This window comes from Nyctibius grandis, chromosome 3, assembly GCF_013368605.1.
Source record: "Nyctibius grandis isolate bNycGra1 chromosome 3, bNycGra1.pri, whole genome shotgun sequence".
NCBI lineage: Eukaryota > Metazoa > Chordata > Aves > Nyctibiiformes > Nyctibiidae > Nyctibius > Nyctibius grandis.
The window spans coordinates 114,900,847-114,912,486 of record NC_090660.1 but is presented as its reverse complement, the minus strand read 5'-3'; positions in this window follow the sequence as shown (position 1 = coordinate 114,912,486).

Genomic DNA, 11,640 nt, shown 5'->3' with positions numbered 1-11,640 from the left:
ACAAAACGAAGAGCCGGTTACCAGCAGACAGAGCTCTCCGGCCACGCTGGGGAACGGCGAAGGAGCGGGTGGTTCTTCGGTCGTGCAAAAGAAACCGCGATGAGCCGGCACGTTCTCTAGGTCCCAGAGGCCATGTTGGACCACGAGCAGCGCAATGACAGCGGCTCTGCCCTGACAGGGTGAGTGGAAGAGCGGAGGGAGCGTGATTCCACGCCTGAATCACCCAAATCCCCCCTGGAGAACAGACTCACAGAATCCATCAGGTTGGCAGAGCCCTCTGGGCTCCTCGAGTCCAACCATTGCCCTGACACCACCATGGCAACTAGACCAGGGCACTAAGTGCCATGGCCAGGCTTTTCTTAAACCCCTCCAGAGATGGTGACTCCACCACCTCCCTGGGCAGCCCCTTCCAATGCCTAATGACCCTTGCTGAGAAGAAATGCTTCCTAATGTCCAACCTGAACCTCCCCTGGCCAAGCTTGAGGCTGTGTCCTCTTGTCCTAGCGCTTGTTGCCTGGTAGAAGAGGCCGACTCCCACTGCGCTACACCCTCCCTTCAGGTAGTTGTAGAATGCAACCATCAAGAATCCCAAACCTCCAGCCCTGGGATCCAAAACCTCCATCCCCAGGATTTAAACCTCCACCAAGAATCCAAAACTTCCACCTCTGGCATTCAAATCTCCACCAAGAATCCAAACTCTCCATCTCTGGGATCCAAAATCTCCACCTTTGGGATTAAACCTCCATTCCCAGGATTCAAACCTCTACCAAGGATCCAAATCCTCCTTCCCTGGCATCTAAGACACCCACACTTGGGATTAAACCTCCACCAAGGATCCAAAACCTCCATCACTGGGATCCAAAACAGAATCATCACAGAATCACTGAGGTTGGAAGAGCCCTCTGGGCTCATCGAGTCCAACCATTGCCCTGACACCACCATGGCAACTAGACCATGACCATGCCGTTCGTCTCGGCCCATCTATCCAACCTATCCAGATCCCTCTGCAGACCCTTCCTACCCTCCAGTAGATCAACACTCCCACCTAGCTTGGCGTCATCTCCAAATTTCCTGAGGGTGCACTCAATCCCTGCGTCTAGATCATCTATAAAGATATTGACCAGCACTGGCCCCAGAACTGAGCCCTGGGGGACACCAAGTTGGACTTGGCCCCATCCACCACCACTCTCAGGGCTCAGCCATCCAGCCAGTTCTCCACCTCTGAAGATGGGATCTCTTTCTGCTTCTCCATCATGGGCTGGGCGAGATCCAGGGCTAACGAGGACATTTCCCACGTTCTCCACCCCGAGCTTTCCTCAACCCGTATTTCTGTGGTGCTCCTTAATCCCTACGCTCCTTCCACCTTCACCGCTCTCCTGCCAAGGCGATGTTCTGAAGACCGTCCCCACCCGTTACAACTCCTGCATCTTGCAGGCTGTAATTACACACAGCTCATTAACACCACAGTAATTAGCCTGCCACCACAAGCTGATGAGCCAAAACACGGCTAATGAGTGGTGAGACTGGAGGAGCAGGACACCGTTAGCTCTGGGGAAGCCCCTCGGTGCCCTGCCCCAGCTCCTGGGCCATGTGGGTGGACCTGTGCCCATCCCCAGGGAATCATGTCCAACTTCCAGGCTGAGCCATCGCGTGCTGCAGCGACCTTCTGCTGCGAGATGGAAGCCTGGAGAAGAGGAGGTGACCTTATTGCCTGGAGAAGAGGAGCCTGGAGAGGAGGAGGCTCAGAGGTGACCTTATGGCCTGGAGAAGAGGAGCCTGGAGAAGGGAAGCTCAGAGGTGACCTTATGGCCTGGAGAAGAGGAGCCTCAGAGGTGACCTTATGGCCTGGAGAAGAGGAGCCTGGAGAAGGGAAGCTCAGAGGTGACCTTATGGCCTGGAGAAGAGGAGCCTCAGAGGTGACTTTATGGCCTGGAGAAGAGGAGCCTGGAGAAGGGAAGCTCAGAGGTGACCTTATTGCCTGGAAAAGAGGAGCCTGGAGAAGAGGAGCCTCAGAGGTGACCTTAGTGCAGTCTACAACTACCTGAAGGGAGGGTGTAGCGCAGTGGGAGTCGGCCTCCTCTCCCAGGCAACCAGTGATAGGACAAGAGGACACAGCCTCAAGCTTGGCCAGGGGAGGGTCAGGTTGGACATTAGGAAGCATTTCTTCTCAGCAAGGGTCATTAGCCATTGGAAGGGGCTGCCCAGGGAGGTGGTGGAGTCCCCATCTCTGGAGGGGTTTAAGAAAAGCCTGGCCATGGCACTTAGTGCCCTGGTCTAGTTGCCATGGTGGTGTCAGGGCCATGGTTGGACTCGAGGAGCCCAGAGGGCTCTTCCAGCCTCAGTGATTCTGGGATTCTGTGAGGACACCACGCTGCTCATCCCAAGAAAGATCATCCCAGGAAAGATCTCGCTCCACAAATCCCAGCACGGGGATTTTATGAGCGTGGATCAGAACAAGCCAAGTCTAGCTCTAGCAGCCACACCCACCCATGTCTCCGTAACTCCAGTTTGCGTGGGAAGGAGACAAGCCAGCTGAAACTCTTGCCTTGGGGCCTGACATTCTCCTCAGCCGAGGTGAGATCACCCCGATATCAACCGAGCGCTTCCAACGGAGAGGGCAGGAGAAGGTGAAGGAGGGCAGAGGAACAGACACACCTACCTTGAGGATTTTCACCACCACTTTCTCGTTGTTGGTGATGTTGATGGCTTCAAAGACTTCACTGTATTTGCCCCGGCCAAGTTTCCGCACGAGCTGGTAGTCATCTTGGTTGCTGTTTGAGAGACAAGAGAAAGAAGAGATGAAGAGATGGCGCCTGGCTCAAACCAGAGCGCTGCTTGCTTCAGAGACAACACTGATAGAATTGTTCAGGTTGGAAAAGACCTCAAAGATCATCAAGTCCAACCATCAACCCCATGCCACCATGCCCGCTAAACCATGTCCCTCAGCGCCACATCTAGATGTTTTTTGAACACCTCCAGGGATGGTGACTCCACCACCTCCCTGGGCAGCCCCTTCCAATGGCTAATGACCCTTGCTGAGAAGAAATGCTTCCTCATGTCCAACCTGACCCTCCCCTGGCCAAGCTTCAGGCTGTGTCCTCTTGTCCTGTCGCTGGTTGCCTGGGAGAAGAGGCCGACTCCCACTGCGCTACAACCTCCCTTCAGGTAGTTGTAGACTGCACTAAGGTGCCAACACCAAGGTGCCAAGGATCTCCCACTTGTAAAAACCAATGTTCCACACAAGAAATCAGAAGGAAATAAAACCTCCACGTATTTAAAGCCTTTAAGGTCTAAGCCAAGTCACCCACGGGGACCGAGAAGTATCGGCCGCTCTTTGTGCCGGGAAGGCGCAGGGCCCCCGGGGACTTGAGAAGGATAAACAAGTTGAGGAAGGAAGAGGGAATGAAGAGGCTGGTGAGCCTGACCTCACAAACTGCTCGTTACCAGAGACAACGCAGGAGGTGACTTGTCAGCACCTCGAGGAGAAGGAGGAGAGTTCAAACAGGGAGTGGAGCTGCGGCATGACCCGACTGCGCCGGGCTGCTTCACTCAGAATCACAGAATCAACCAGGTTGGAAGAGCCCTCTGGGATCATCGAGTCCAACCGTTGCCCTGACACCACCATGGTAACTAGACCAGGGCACTAAGTGCCATGGCCAGGCTTTTCTTAAACCCCTCCAGAGATGGTGACTCCACCACCTCCCTGGGCAGCCCCTTCCAATGGCTAATGACCCTTGCTGAGAAGAAATGCTTCCTCATGTCCAACCTGACCCTCCCCTGGCCAAGCCTGAGGCTGTGTCCTCTTGTCCTGTCGCTGGTTGCCTGGGAGAAGAGGTTTGGGTTGGGAGGGACCTTAAAGCCCATCCAGTCCCAACCCCCTGCCACGGGCAGGGACACCTTCCACCACACCACGTTGCTCCCAGCCCCATCCAACCTGCCCTTGAACCCTGCCAGGGAGGGGGCAGCCACAGCTGCTCTGGGCAACCTGGGCCAGGCTCTCACCACCCTCACACCAAAGAATTGCTTCCTCACATCTCATCTCCATCTCCCCTCTCTCAGTTTAAAACCGTTCCCCCTCGTCCTGTCACTCCACGCCCTTTTAAAAAGCCCCTCTCCCGCTTTCCTGGAGCCCCTTCAGGCACTGGAAGGTGCTAGAAGGTCTCCCCGCAGCCTTCTCTTCTCCAGGCTGAACAGCCCCAGCTCTCTCAGCCTGTCTCCAGAGCAGAGGGGCTCCAGCCCTCGGAGCATCTCCGTGGCCTCCTCTGGACTCGCTCCAACAGCTCCGTGTCCTTCTTCTGTTGGGCCCCAGAGCTGGACGCAGCACTGCAGGGGGGTCTCCCGAGCTCCCCACCGTCGCTCCCCGTTATTCCCACCAGTGCCCCGATCACGCTGCTTTAATTCACGTGCTCACTTCTGCACTCCAAGCCAGGGTCTAGTTTAAACGCTTAAACACAAAGCGGCTCCGCTTGCCAAGGTGCCGCCGGCTCGAGGCCGGGGCTCCCCGGGCAATCAGGTGCCCGCTCCCCACCGCTGCCCGCCGTGCCCTGGGCGGGTGCCAGGCGGTAGGACGGCGGTGGCAGCGCCCAGGCCCTGGCGCAGGTCCCCCTCCTATCGTCACCCAGGCGTACCCCCATTCCACGACGTGCGACTCGTAGTCCCAGTACTCGCGGGGTCTCTGAGTGTTCACGTCTGCATAGACCCTGGCCCGACTCGGCACTGGCCCCGACATGCTTCCACGGCCAGAGGCGCAGTGCCTCAATCACCCTAAAAACACAAACACACATGAGTTGGGGTGAGACCAAGGCACACTGGGGAGAGAAAGAGGGAGAAGAAGGAGGGTGGGGGGGCTGCCGAGCAGAGGGGGGGCTGCAGAAAGCTCTGCAGAGGGAACCCATGCCCGAGCTCCGCAGAGCCAACAGTCGGGCTTCGCCCCCCCCCCAGCTCCATCCTCTCTCCCCCAAAACCATTCTGCCATCGCTGGAGGCCACCAAGGGCAGAACCTCCAGGTCCCCACAGCCCCCAGCGAGCACCGCCAGGTCCTCCTGAACCTGCTGCCCCAACGGGAGGAGAATCACACACTGGGGACACCAAGAGAAGTTGGCAGTGCCACGACGGGGACGAACTCCACGGAGCCGGGGGACACGGACACACGGAGCGGGGAGCTCTGCACAGACCCAAACCACGGCCCCACGTTGCAGCCCGGCTCTCATCCTCCCCAGGGCATCTCCCCACCTTCCCCCCACCCCAACGCGACGGCATCAGCCCTGCTCCTTCCACTAGCCACCCCGGGGCCCCTCCCTGGGCACCCAGCGGGGGTGGAGGCAGCTCTGGGCGACAGGAGCCACAGAGGGGACGTTTTGGCTGAACAACATCAGCCAGGAAACGTGGGCAGGCACCGAAACGCCCCTGCAGAGAGGGCAGGAGGTGGCACTGGGCTGGCAGGCGTCGGGCAGCCGGGCCCGTGGGCTCGGGAGGTGTGCCCAGGTGGCCAAGAAGGCCAATGGCATCCTGGCCTCTATTAGGAATAGTGTGGCCAGCCGGGCTGGGGAAGGGATCGTCCCTCTGTGCTCGGCACTGGTGAGGCCGCACCTTGAATCCTGTGTCCAGTTGTGGGCCCCGCACTTCAAGAGAGATGTTGAGGTGTTGGAGCGAGTCCAGAGGAGGGCGACCAAGCTGGGGAAGGGCCTGGAGGGTCTGACCTGCGAGGAACGGCTGAGGGAGCTGGGGGTGTTCAGCCTGGAGAAGAGAAGGCTCCGGGGAGACCTTCTAGCACCTTCCAGGGTTCAAGGCCAGGTTGGATGGGGCTTGGAGCAACCTGCTCTGGTGGAAGGTGTCCCTGCCCGTGGCAGGGGGTTGGGACTGGATGGGCTTTAAGGTCCCTTCCCACCCAAACCACGCTCTCCCCCTCCAGCCCCGTCCCAGACAAGGCCGGGCAGGAACAGCACCGGCTCCAGCAGCCCAGGAGCCGCGGAGAAGGAAGCGCCGAGGCCACCAACTTCAAAGAGAACGTCCCGGGGCAGACGCAGCATTGGCCAGGGGACACGGCGTTCCCATTCCTCCTCCCGCAGCGCAGCGAGGGAGATCAGCCGGCACCGCAAGGCCGGCGCGAGGGCAGGGAACAGCTCAAGGTTGGCTGCGGGCAGGACCAGGCCTGACTCGGGCAGAGAGGAGACGTTTCTGCTGCAGCATTGCTGGCACCATGGATCGGGGTGAAAAGCGCTGACGGGGAGAAGCGAACGACCACAGGGACACCAGAGAGGGAGAAAAACCAGCAGGAACCCACCAGGGCTCCATGGACCCACCACGGCTCCACGGCCCCACCACGGCCCCACCAGAGCTTCACGGTCCCACCAGAGCTTCATGGCCCCACCACTGCTTCACAGTCTCACCACGGCTTCACGGTCTCACCATGGCTTCACGGCCCCACCACGGCTCCACGGCCCCACCACGGCTCCACGGCCCCACCAGGTCCCACCACGACCCCACCACCGCTCCACGACCCCACCACCGCTCCACGGCCCCAGCACGGCTTCATCTCCCCCAGCAAGAAGCCCATACCCCCAGACAACCACCATCACCCCCAAGGAAGCCAGAAGCAGCCCCAGGACGCACTGGTGGAGTCCTGGTACCACCGGTTACTCCGCATCGGGATGGCACATGTCCCCTCTGCCCACTCCAACCTCCCCGTGCTCCAACCATCACCCTGCCACCACCATGGCAACTAGACCAGGGCACTAAGTGCCATGTCCAGGCTTTTCTTAAACCCCTCCAGAGATGGGGACTCCACCACCTCCCTGGGCAGCCCCTTCCAATGGCTAATGACCCTTGCTGAGAAGAAATGCTTCCTAATGTCCAACCTGACCTTCCCCTGGCCAAGCTTGAAGCTGTGTCCTCTTGTCCTATCACCACAACCCCGTCCCCCCGGGGGAAGCTCTGCCTCCCCCTCGGCTCCCCGCCACCCGTGACCTTTCACGCCGTCAGCACGAAGCCAGGGACGGCTGGGCAAGGCCCCGGGAACACGCTCCGACCTCTCTCCCGGTTGGGAAACATCTGCCCCATCCCACGGCGCACCACTGCCCTCCAGCAAACCCTGCTCGGGGGAACAACCCACACAGCCCTCGCCCAGAGCGCTGCCCTGAAATCCCCCCCGGGCTCATCGCCCCTTCGAGGTGGCACCTCTCCAAATCACCATCTCACACAATCACAGACTGGTTAAGGGTGGGAAGGGAGCTCTGGAGATCACCCAGCCCAACCCCTGCCCAAGCAGGGTCACCCAGAGCACGTTGCACAGGGTCGTGTCCAGGCGGGTTTGAATAACTCCAGAGAAGGAGACTCCCCCCTCCCTGGGCAGCCTGTGCCAGGGCTCTGCCACCCTCACACCAAAGAAGTTCCTCCTCATCTTCAGGTGGAACTTCCCATGTTTCAACTTGTGCCCGTTGCCCCTTGTCCTGGCGCTGGGCACCACTGAGAAGAGTCTGGCCCCATCCCCTTGACACCCCCCTGAGGTATCTGTGAGCATTGATAAGATCCCCCTCAGTCTGCTCTTCTCCAGCTGAACAGCCCCAGCTCCCTCAGCCTCTCCTCGCAGCAGAGATGCTCCAGCCCTCGGACCATCTCCGTACCCTCCGCTGGACTCTCTCCAGTAGCTCCTGGTCTCTCTTGAACTGGGGGGCCCAGAACTGCCCACAGTTACTCCAGGTGTGGCCTCACCAGGGCCGTGTAGAGGGGCAGGAGAACCTCCCTCCACCTGCTGCCCACACTCTTCCTCACACACCCCAGGACACCATTGGCCTTCCTGGCCCCAAGGGCACATTGTTGGCTCGTGGGGAACTTGGTGTCCCCCAGAACCCCCAGGTCCTTCTCTGCAGAGCTGCTCTCCAGTAGATCAGCCCCAACCTGTACTGGTGCAGGGGGTTATTCCTCCTGAGGTGCAGGACCCTACACTTGCCTTGGCTGAAGCTCTTTGAATAGCGTTTGCTGGGCTCTTCCCACTGGCTCCCGTTGGCCACCACGGTGCCCTTTGGGCTCTGAAAAGGCAACGACCCATCATGGCACTAAATAAACTCGCCATCAGAACTGGGCAGAAGGCAGCAGGTTTGGCTGGATGGGGTGTGGGTCTGGGGGTGGTTAGAGCCAAATCCACCACGGTAAAGAGTTGGGAACGGCGCAGTTGTGGGGTGAGACGGGTCATGGGATTGTTTGGGGTGGGAAGGAGCTTTAGGATCGAGTCCAACCGTTACCCCAGCACTGCCAAGGCCACCACTAGCCCATGGCCCTCAGCACCACATCTACATGGCTTTGAAATCCCCCCAGGGATGGGGACTCCACCCCTGCCCTGGGCAGCCTGTGCCAGCGCTTGACAACCCTTTCCAGGAAGAAATTGTCCCTGATCTCCAACCTAACCCTCCCCTGGCACAACTTGAGGCCGGTTCCTCTCGTTCTGTCGCTTGTTCCCTGGGAGAAGAGACCGACCCCCCTCGCTACACCCTCCTTGCAGGCAGTTGTAGGGAGCGAGAAGGTCTCCCCTCAGCCTCCTTTTCTCCAGGCTAAACCCCCCCAGGTCCCTCAGCCGCTCCCATCACACTTGTGCTCCAGACCCCCCACCCCTCCCTCCACCCCAAACCCCCCCAGCCCCTCTCCTGCAGCCCCAGATCCCCCCTCCCCACCTCACTCCCCTCCAGCTCCTTTCACCTTCTCCCCACCACGTTTTTAACCACATCTCCAAACACCGAGCAAGGTCTGGCACCAGCACCCCAAAGCCAGCTGGGTGCCCGCCGCCCACCCGCCCCTGTCCGCAGCCCCCCAGCACCGACACGCGCTGGTGGGTCACCGCGTCACCCGCACAGGACAGGAGCCACCCCGCAGTGCCCGGCACCTCTGCCCACGCCATCATCCCCTGCCCCACGGGGCACCTCCCTGCCCCACACCGCACCCCCATGTTCACCCTCGCACACACCCCTCACACACCCACGTTCACCCTCACAGCCCCCCCATACACACCCACGTTCACCCTCACACACCCATGTTCACCCTCACACACCCACGTTCACCCTCACACACTCTCACACCCCCACGTTCACCCTCACACACCCACGTTCACCCTCACACCCCCCCCCACACCCCCACGTTCACCCTCACACCCCACACACCCCCACGTTCACCCTCACACCCCTCACACTCCCACGTTCACCCTCACACCCCACACACACCCACGCTCACCCTCACACCCCTCACACTCCCACGTTCACCCACACACCCCACACACACCCACGTTCACCCTCACACCACACACACACCCACGTTCACCCTCACACCCCTCACACCCCCACGTTCACCCTCACACCCCCACGTTCACCCCCACACCCCCACGTTCACCCCCACACCCCCACGTTCACCCTCACACCCCCACGTTCACCATCACACCCCACACACACCCACATTCACCCTCACACCCCCACGTTCACCCTCACACCCCACACACACCCACGTTCACCCTCACACCCCCCCGTTTCACCCTCGCACCCCCACGTTCACCCTCACACACCCCACACACCCCCACGTTCACCCTCAAACCTCACACCCCCACGTTCACCCTCACACCTCCACGTTCACCCTCACACACCCCCACACACCCACGTTCACGCTCACACCACCCACACACCCACGTTCACCCTCACACCCCCACGTTCACCCTCACACCCCCCACTCACACCCCTCCCACACTCACTCCCCCATAAACAAGCACACCCCATCACACTCCCACCCCCCCATGCACACTCACCCACTCTCGCACACCCTCACAGTCACACTCACCCTCGCACCCCCATGCTCACCTGAACGTACACACCCTCACCCCCACACCCCCCACCCTCACCCCCACACACTCCCCTGCACTCACACCTCATCACGCTCACACCACACACACCCTCACACTCCCCTGCACACCCCCATCACACTCCCCCCACCCTCTCACAGCCCCCCACTCACCCTCACACCCCCCCACTCACCCTCACACATACCCCTACCATCATGCCCACCCTCACACACCCCCTCACACTCACACCCCCCACACTCACACCATCACGCTCATCCTCACACTCACCCTCACACTCACTCCCCATCACGCTCACACTCACACCCGCACTCACCCCCCCCACACTCGCCCACCATCCCACACACCCCACCCCATCACGCTCATCCTCACACTCACCCCCCCACTCACCTGCACTCACACCCCCTCACACTCACACCATCGTGCTCACCCTCACACTATCACACACTCACACCCACACCCCATCACTCACACCCACTCGCTCACCCTCACTCACACCCACACCCCCCCACACTCACCCTCACGTCCCCCTGCACCCACACTCACACCCATCACACTCACACCCACTCACACTCGCCCACCTTCCCACACACCCTCACACCATCATGCTCATACTCACACTCACACCCCCCCCACTCACCCCCCACTCACACCCCCTCACACTCACACCATCGTGCTCACCCTCACTCACCCCCCCACTCACCTGCCCCACGCTCACACACACCCCCCCACTCACCCCCCTCGCTTACCCCCCCCCACCCTCACACCTGCACTCACCCCCCCACGCTCATACTCACCCAACACTCACACCCCCCACTCACCCTCATACCCCCCACTCACCCACACCCTCACCCCCCCACTCACACTCACACCTGCACTCACCCCCCCACACTCACCCCCCCACACTCACACCCCCCCACACACTCACACTCACCCCCCCCCACCCACACCCCCTCACACTCACCCCCCCACACCCCCACTCCCTCACTCACACTCACCCCACACCCCCACTCACACTCACCCCCCCACTCACACTCACCCCCACCCCATCATGCTCCCCCTCCCCCCCCCCTTCCCCCACGCCCCCTCCCCGCCCCGCAAGGCCCCGCTGTCCCCTCACCGGTAGGGCCGGGCCGGGGGCCGGGCCGGGGGCCGGGGCCTACCTGGCCGAGCGCGGCGGCCCGGCGCTGCGGGGAGGGGCGCGGCCTCCCCTCCGCTGGGGGTGACAAGATGGCGGCGGCGGCGGCGCCTCGCACGGGGCGGTACCCGCCGGGCCGATGGGGGGCGCCACCGCGCCGCAGCCCCCACCAGCGGGACGCGGCCAGAGCGGCTCCTCCCGCGCCCAGCGCCGCCGCGGCGCCCGCACTGCGCATGCGCGGGAGGAGGAAGGGGCGCAGGGGGCGTGGCCAGATGCGCAGGGGGCGGGGCCTGGGGGCTCCCAGTGCCACCAGTGGGACCAGTGGTGCGGAACTGGGATCGGTGCGGCCAGTGTTCCCAGTGTTCCCAGTGCCCCCGGGTCTGGCACCAGTGCTCCCAGTGCTCCAGGACTGGGACCAGTGATCCCAGCGCTCCCAGTGGTCCAGGGTCTGGGACCAGTGCTCCCAGTATTCCCAGTACTCCCACTGCCCCCAGGTCTGCAACCAGTGCTCCCAGGTCTGCAACCAGTACTCCCAGTGCCCCCAGGTGTGGGGAGCACTGCTCCCAGTGCTCCCACTGCTCCCAGTGCTCTGGGACTGGGACCAGTGATCCCAGTGCGCCTGGATCTTGGACCAGTGCTCCCACTGCTCCCAGTGCCCCCAGGTCTGGAA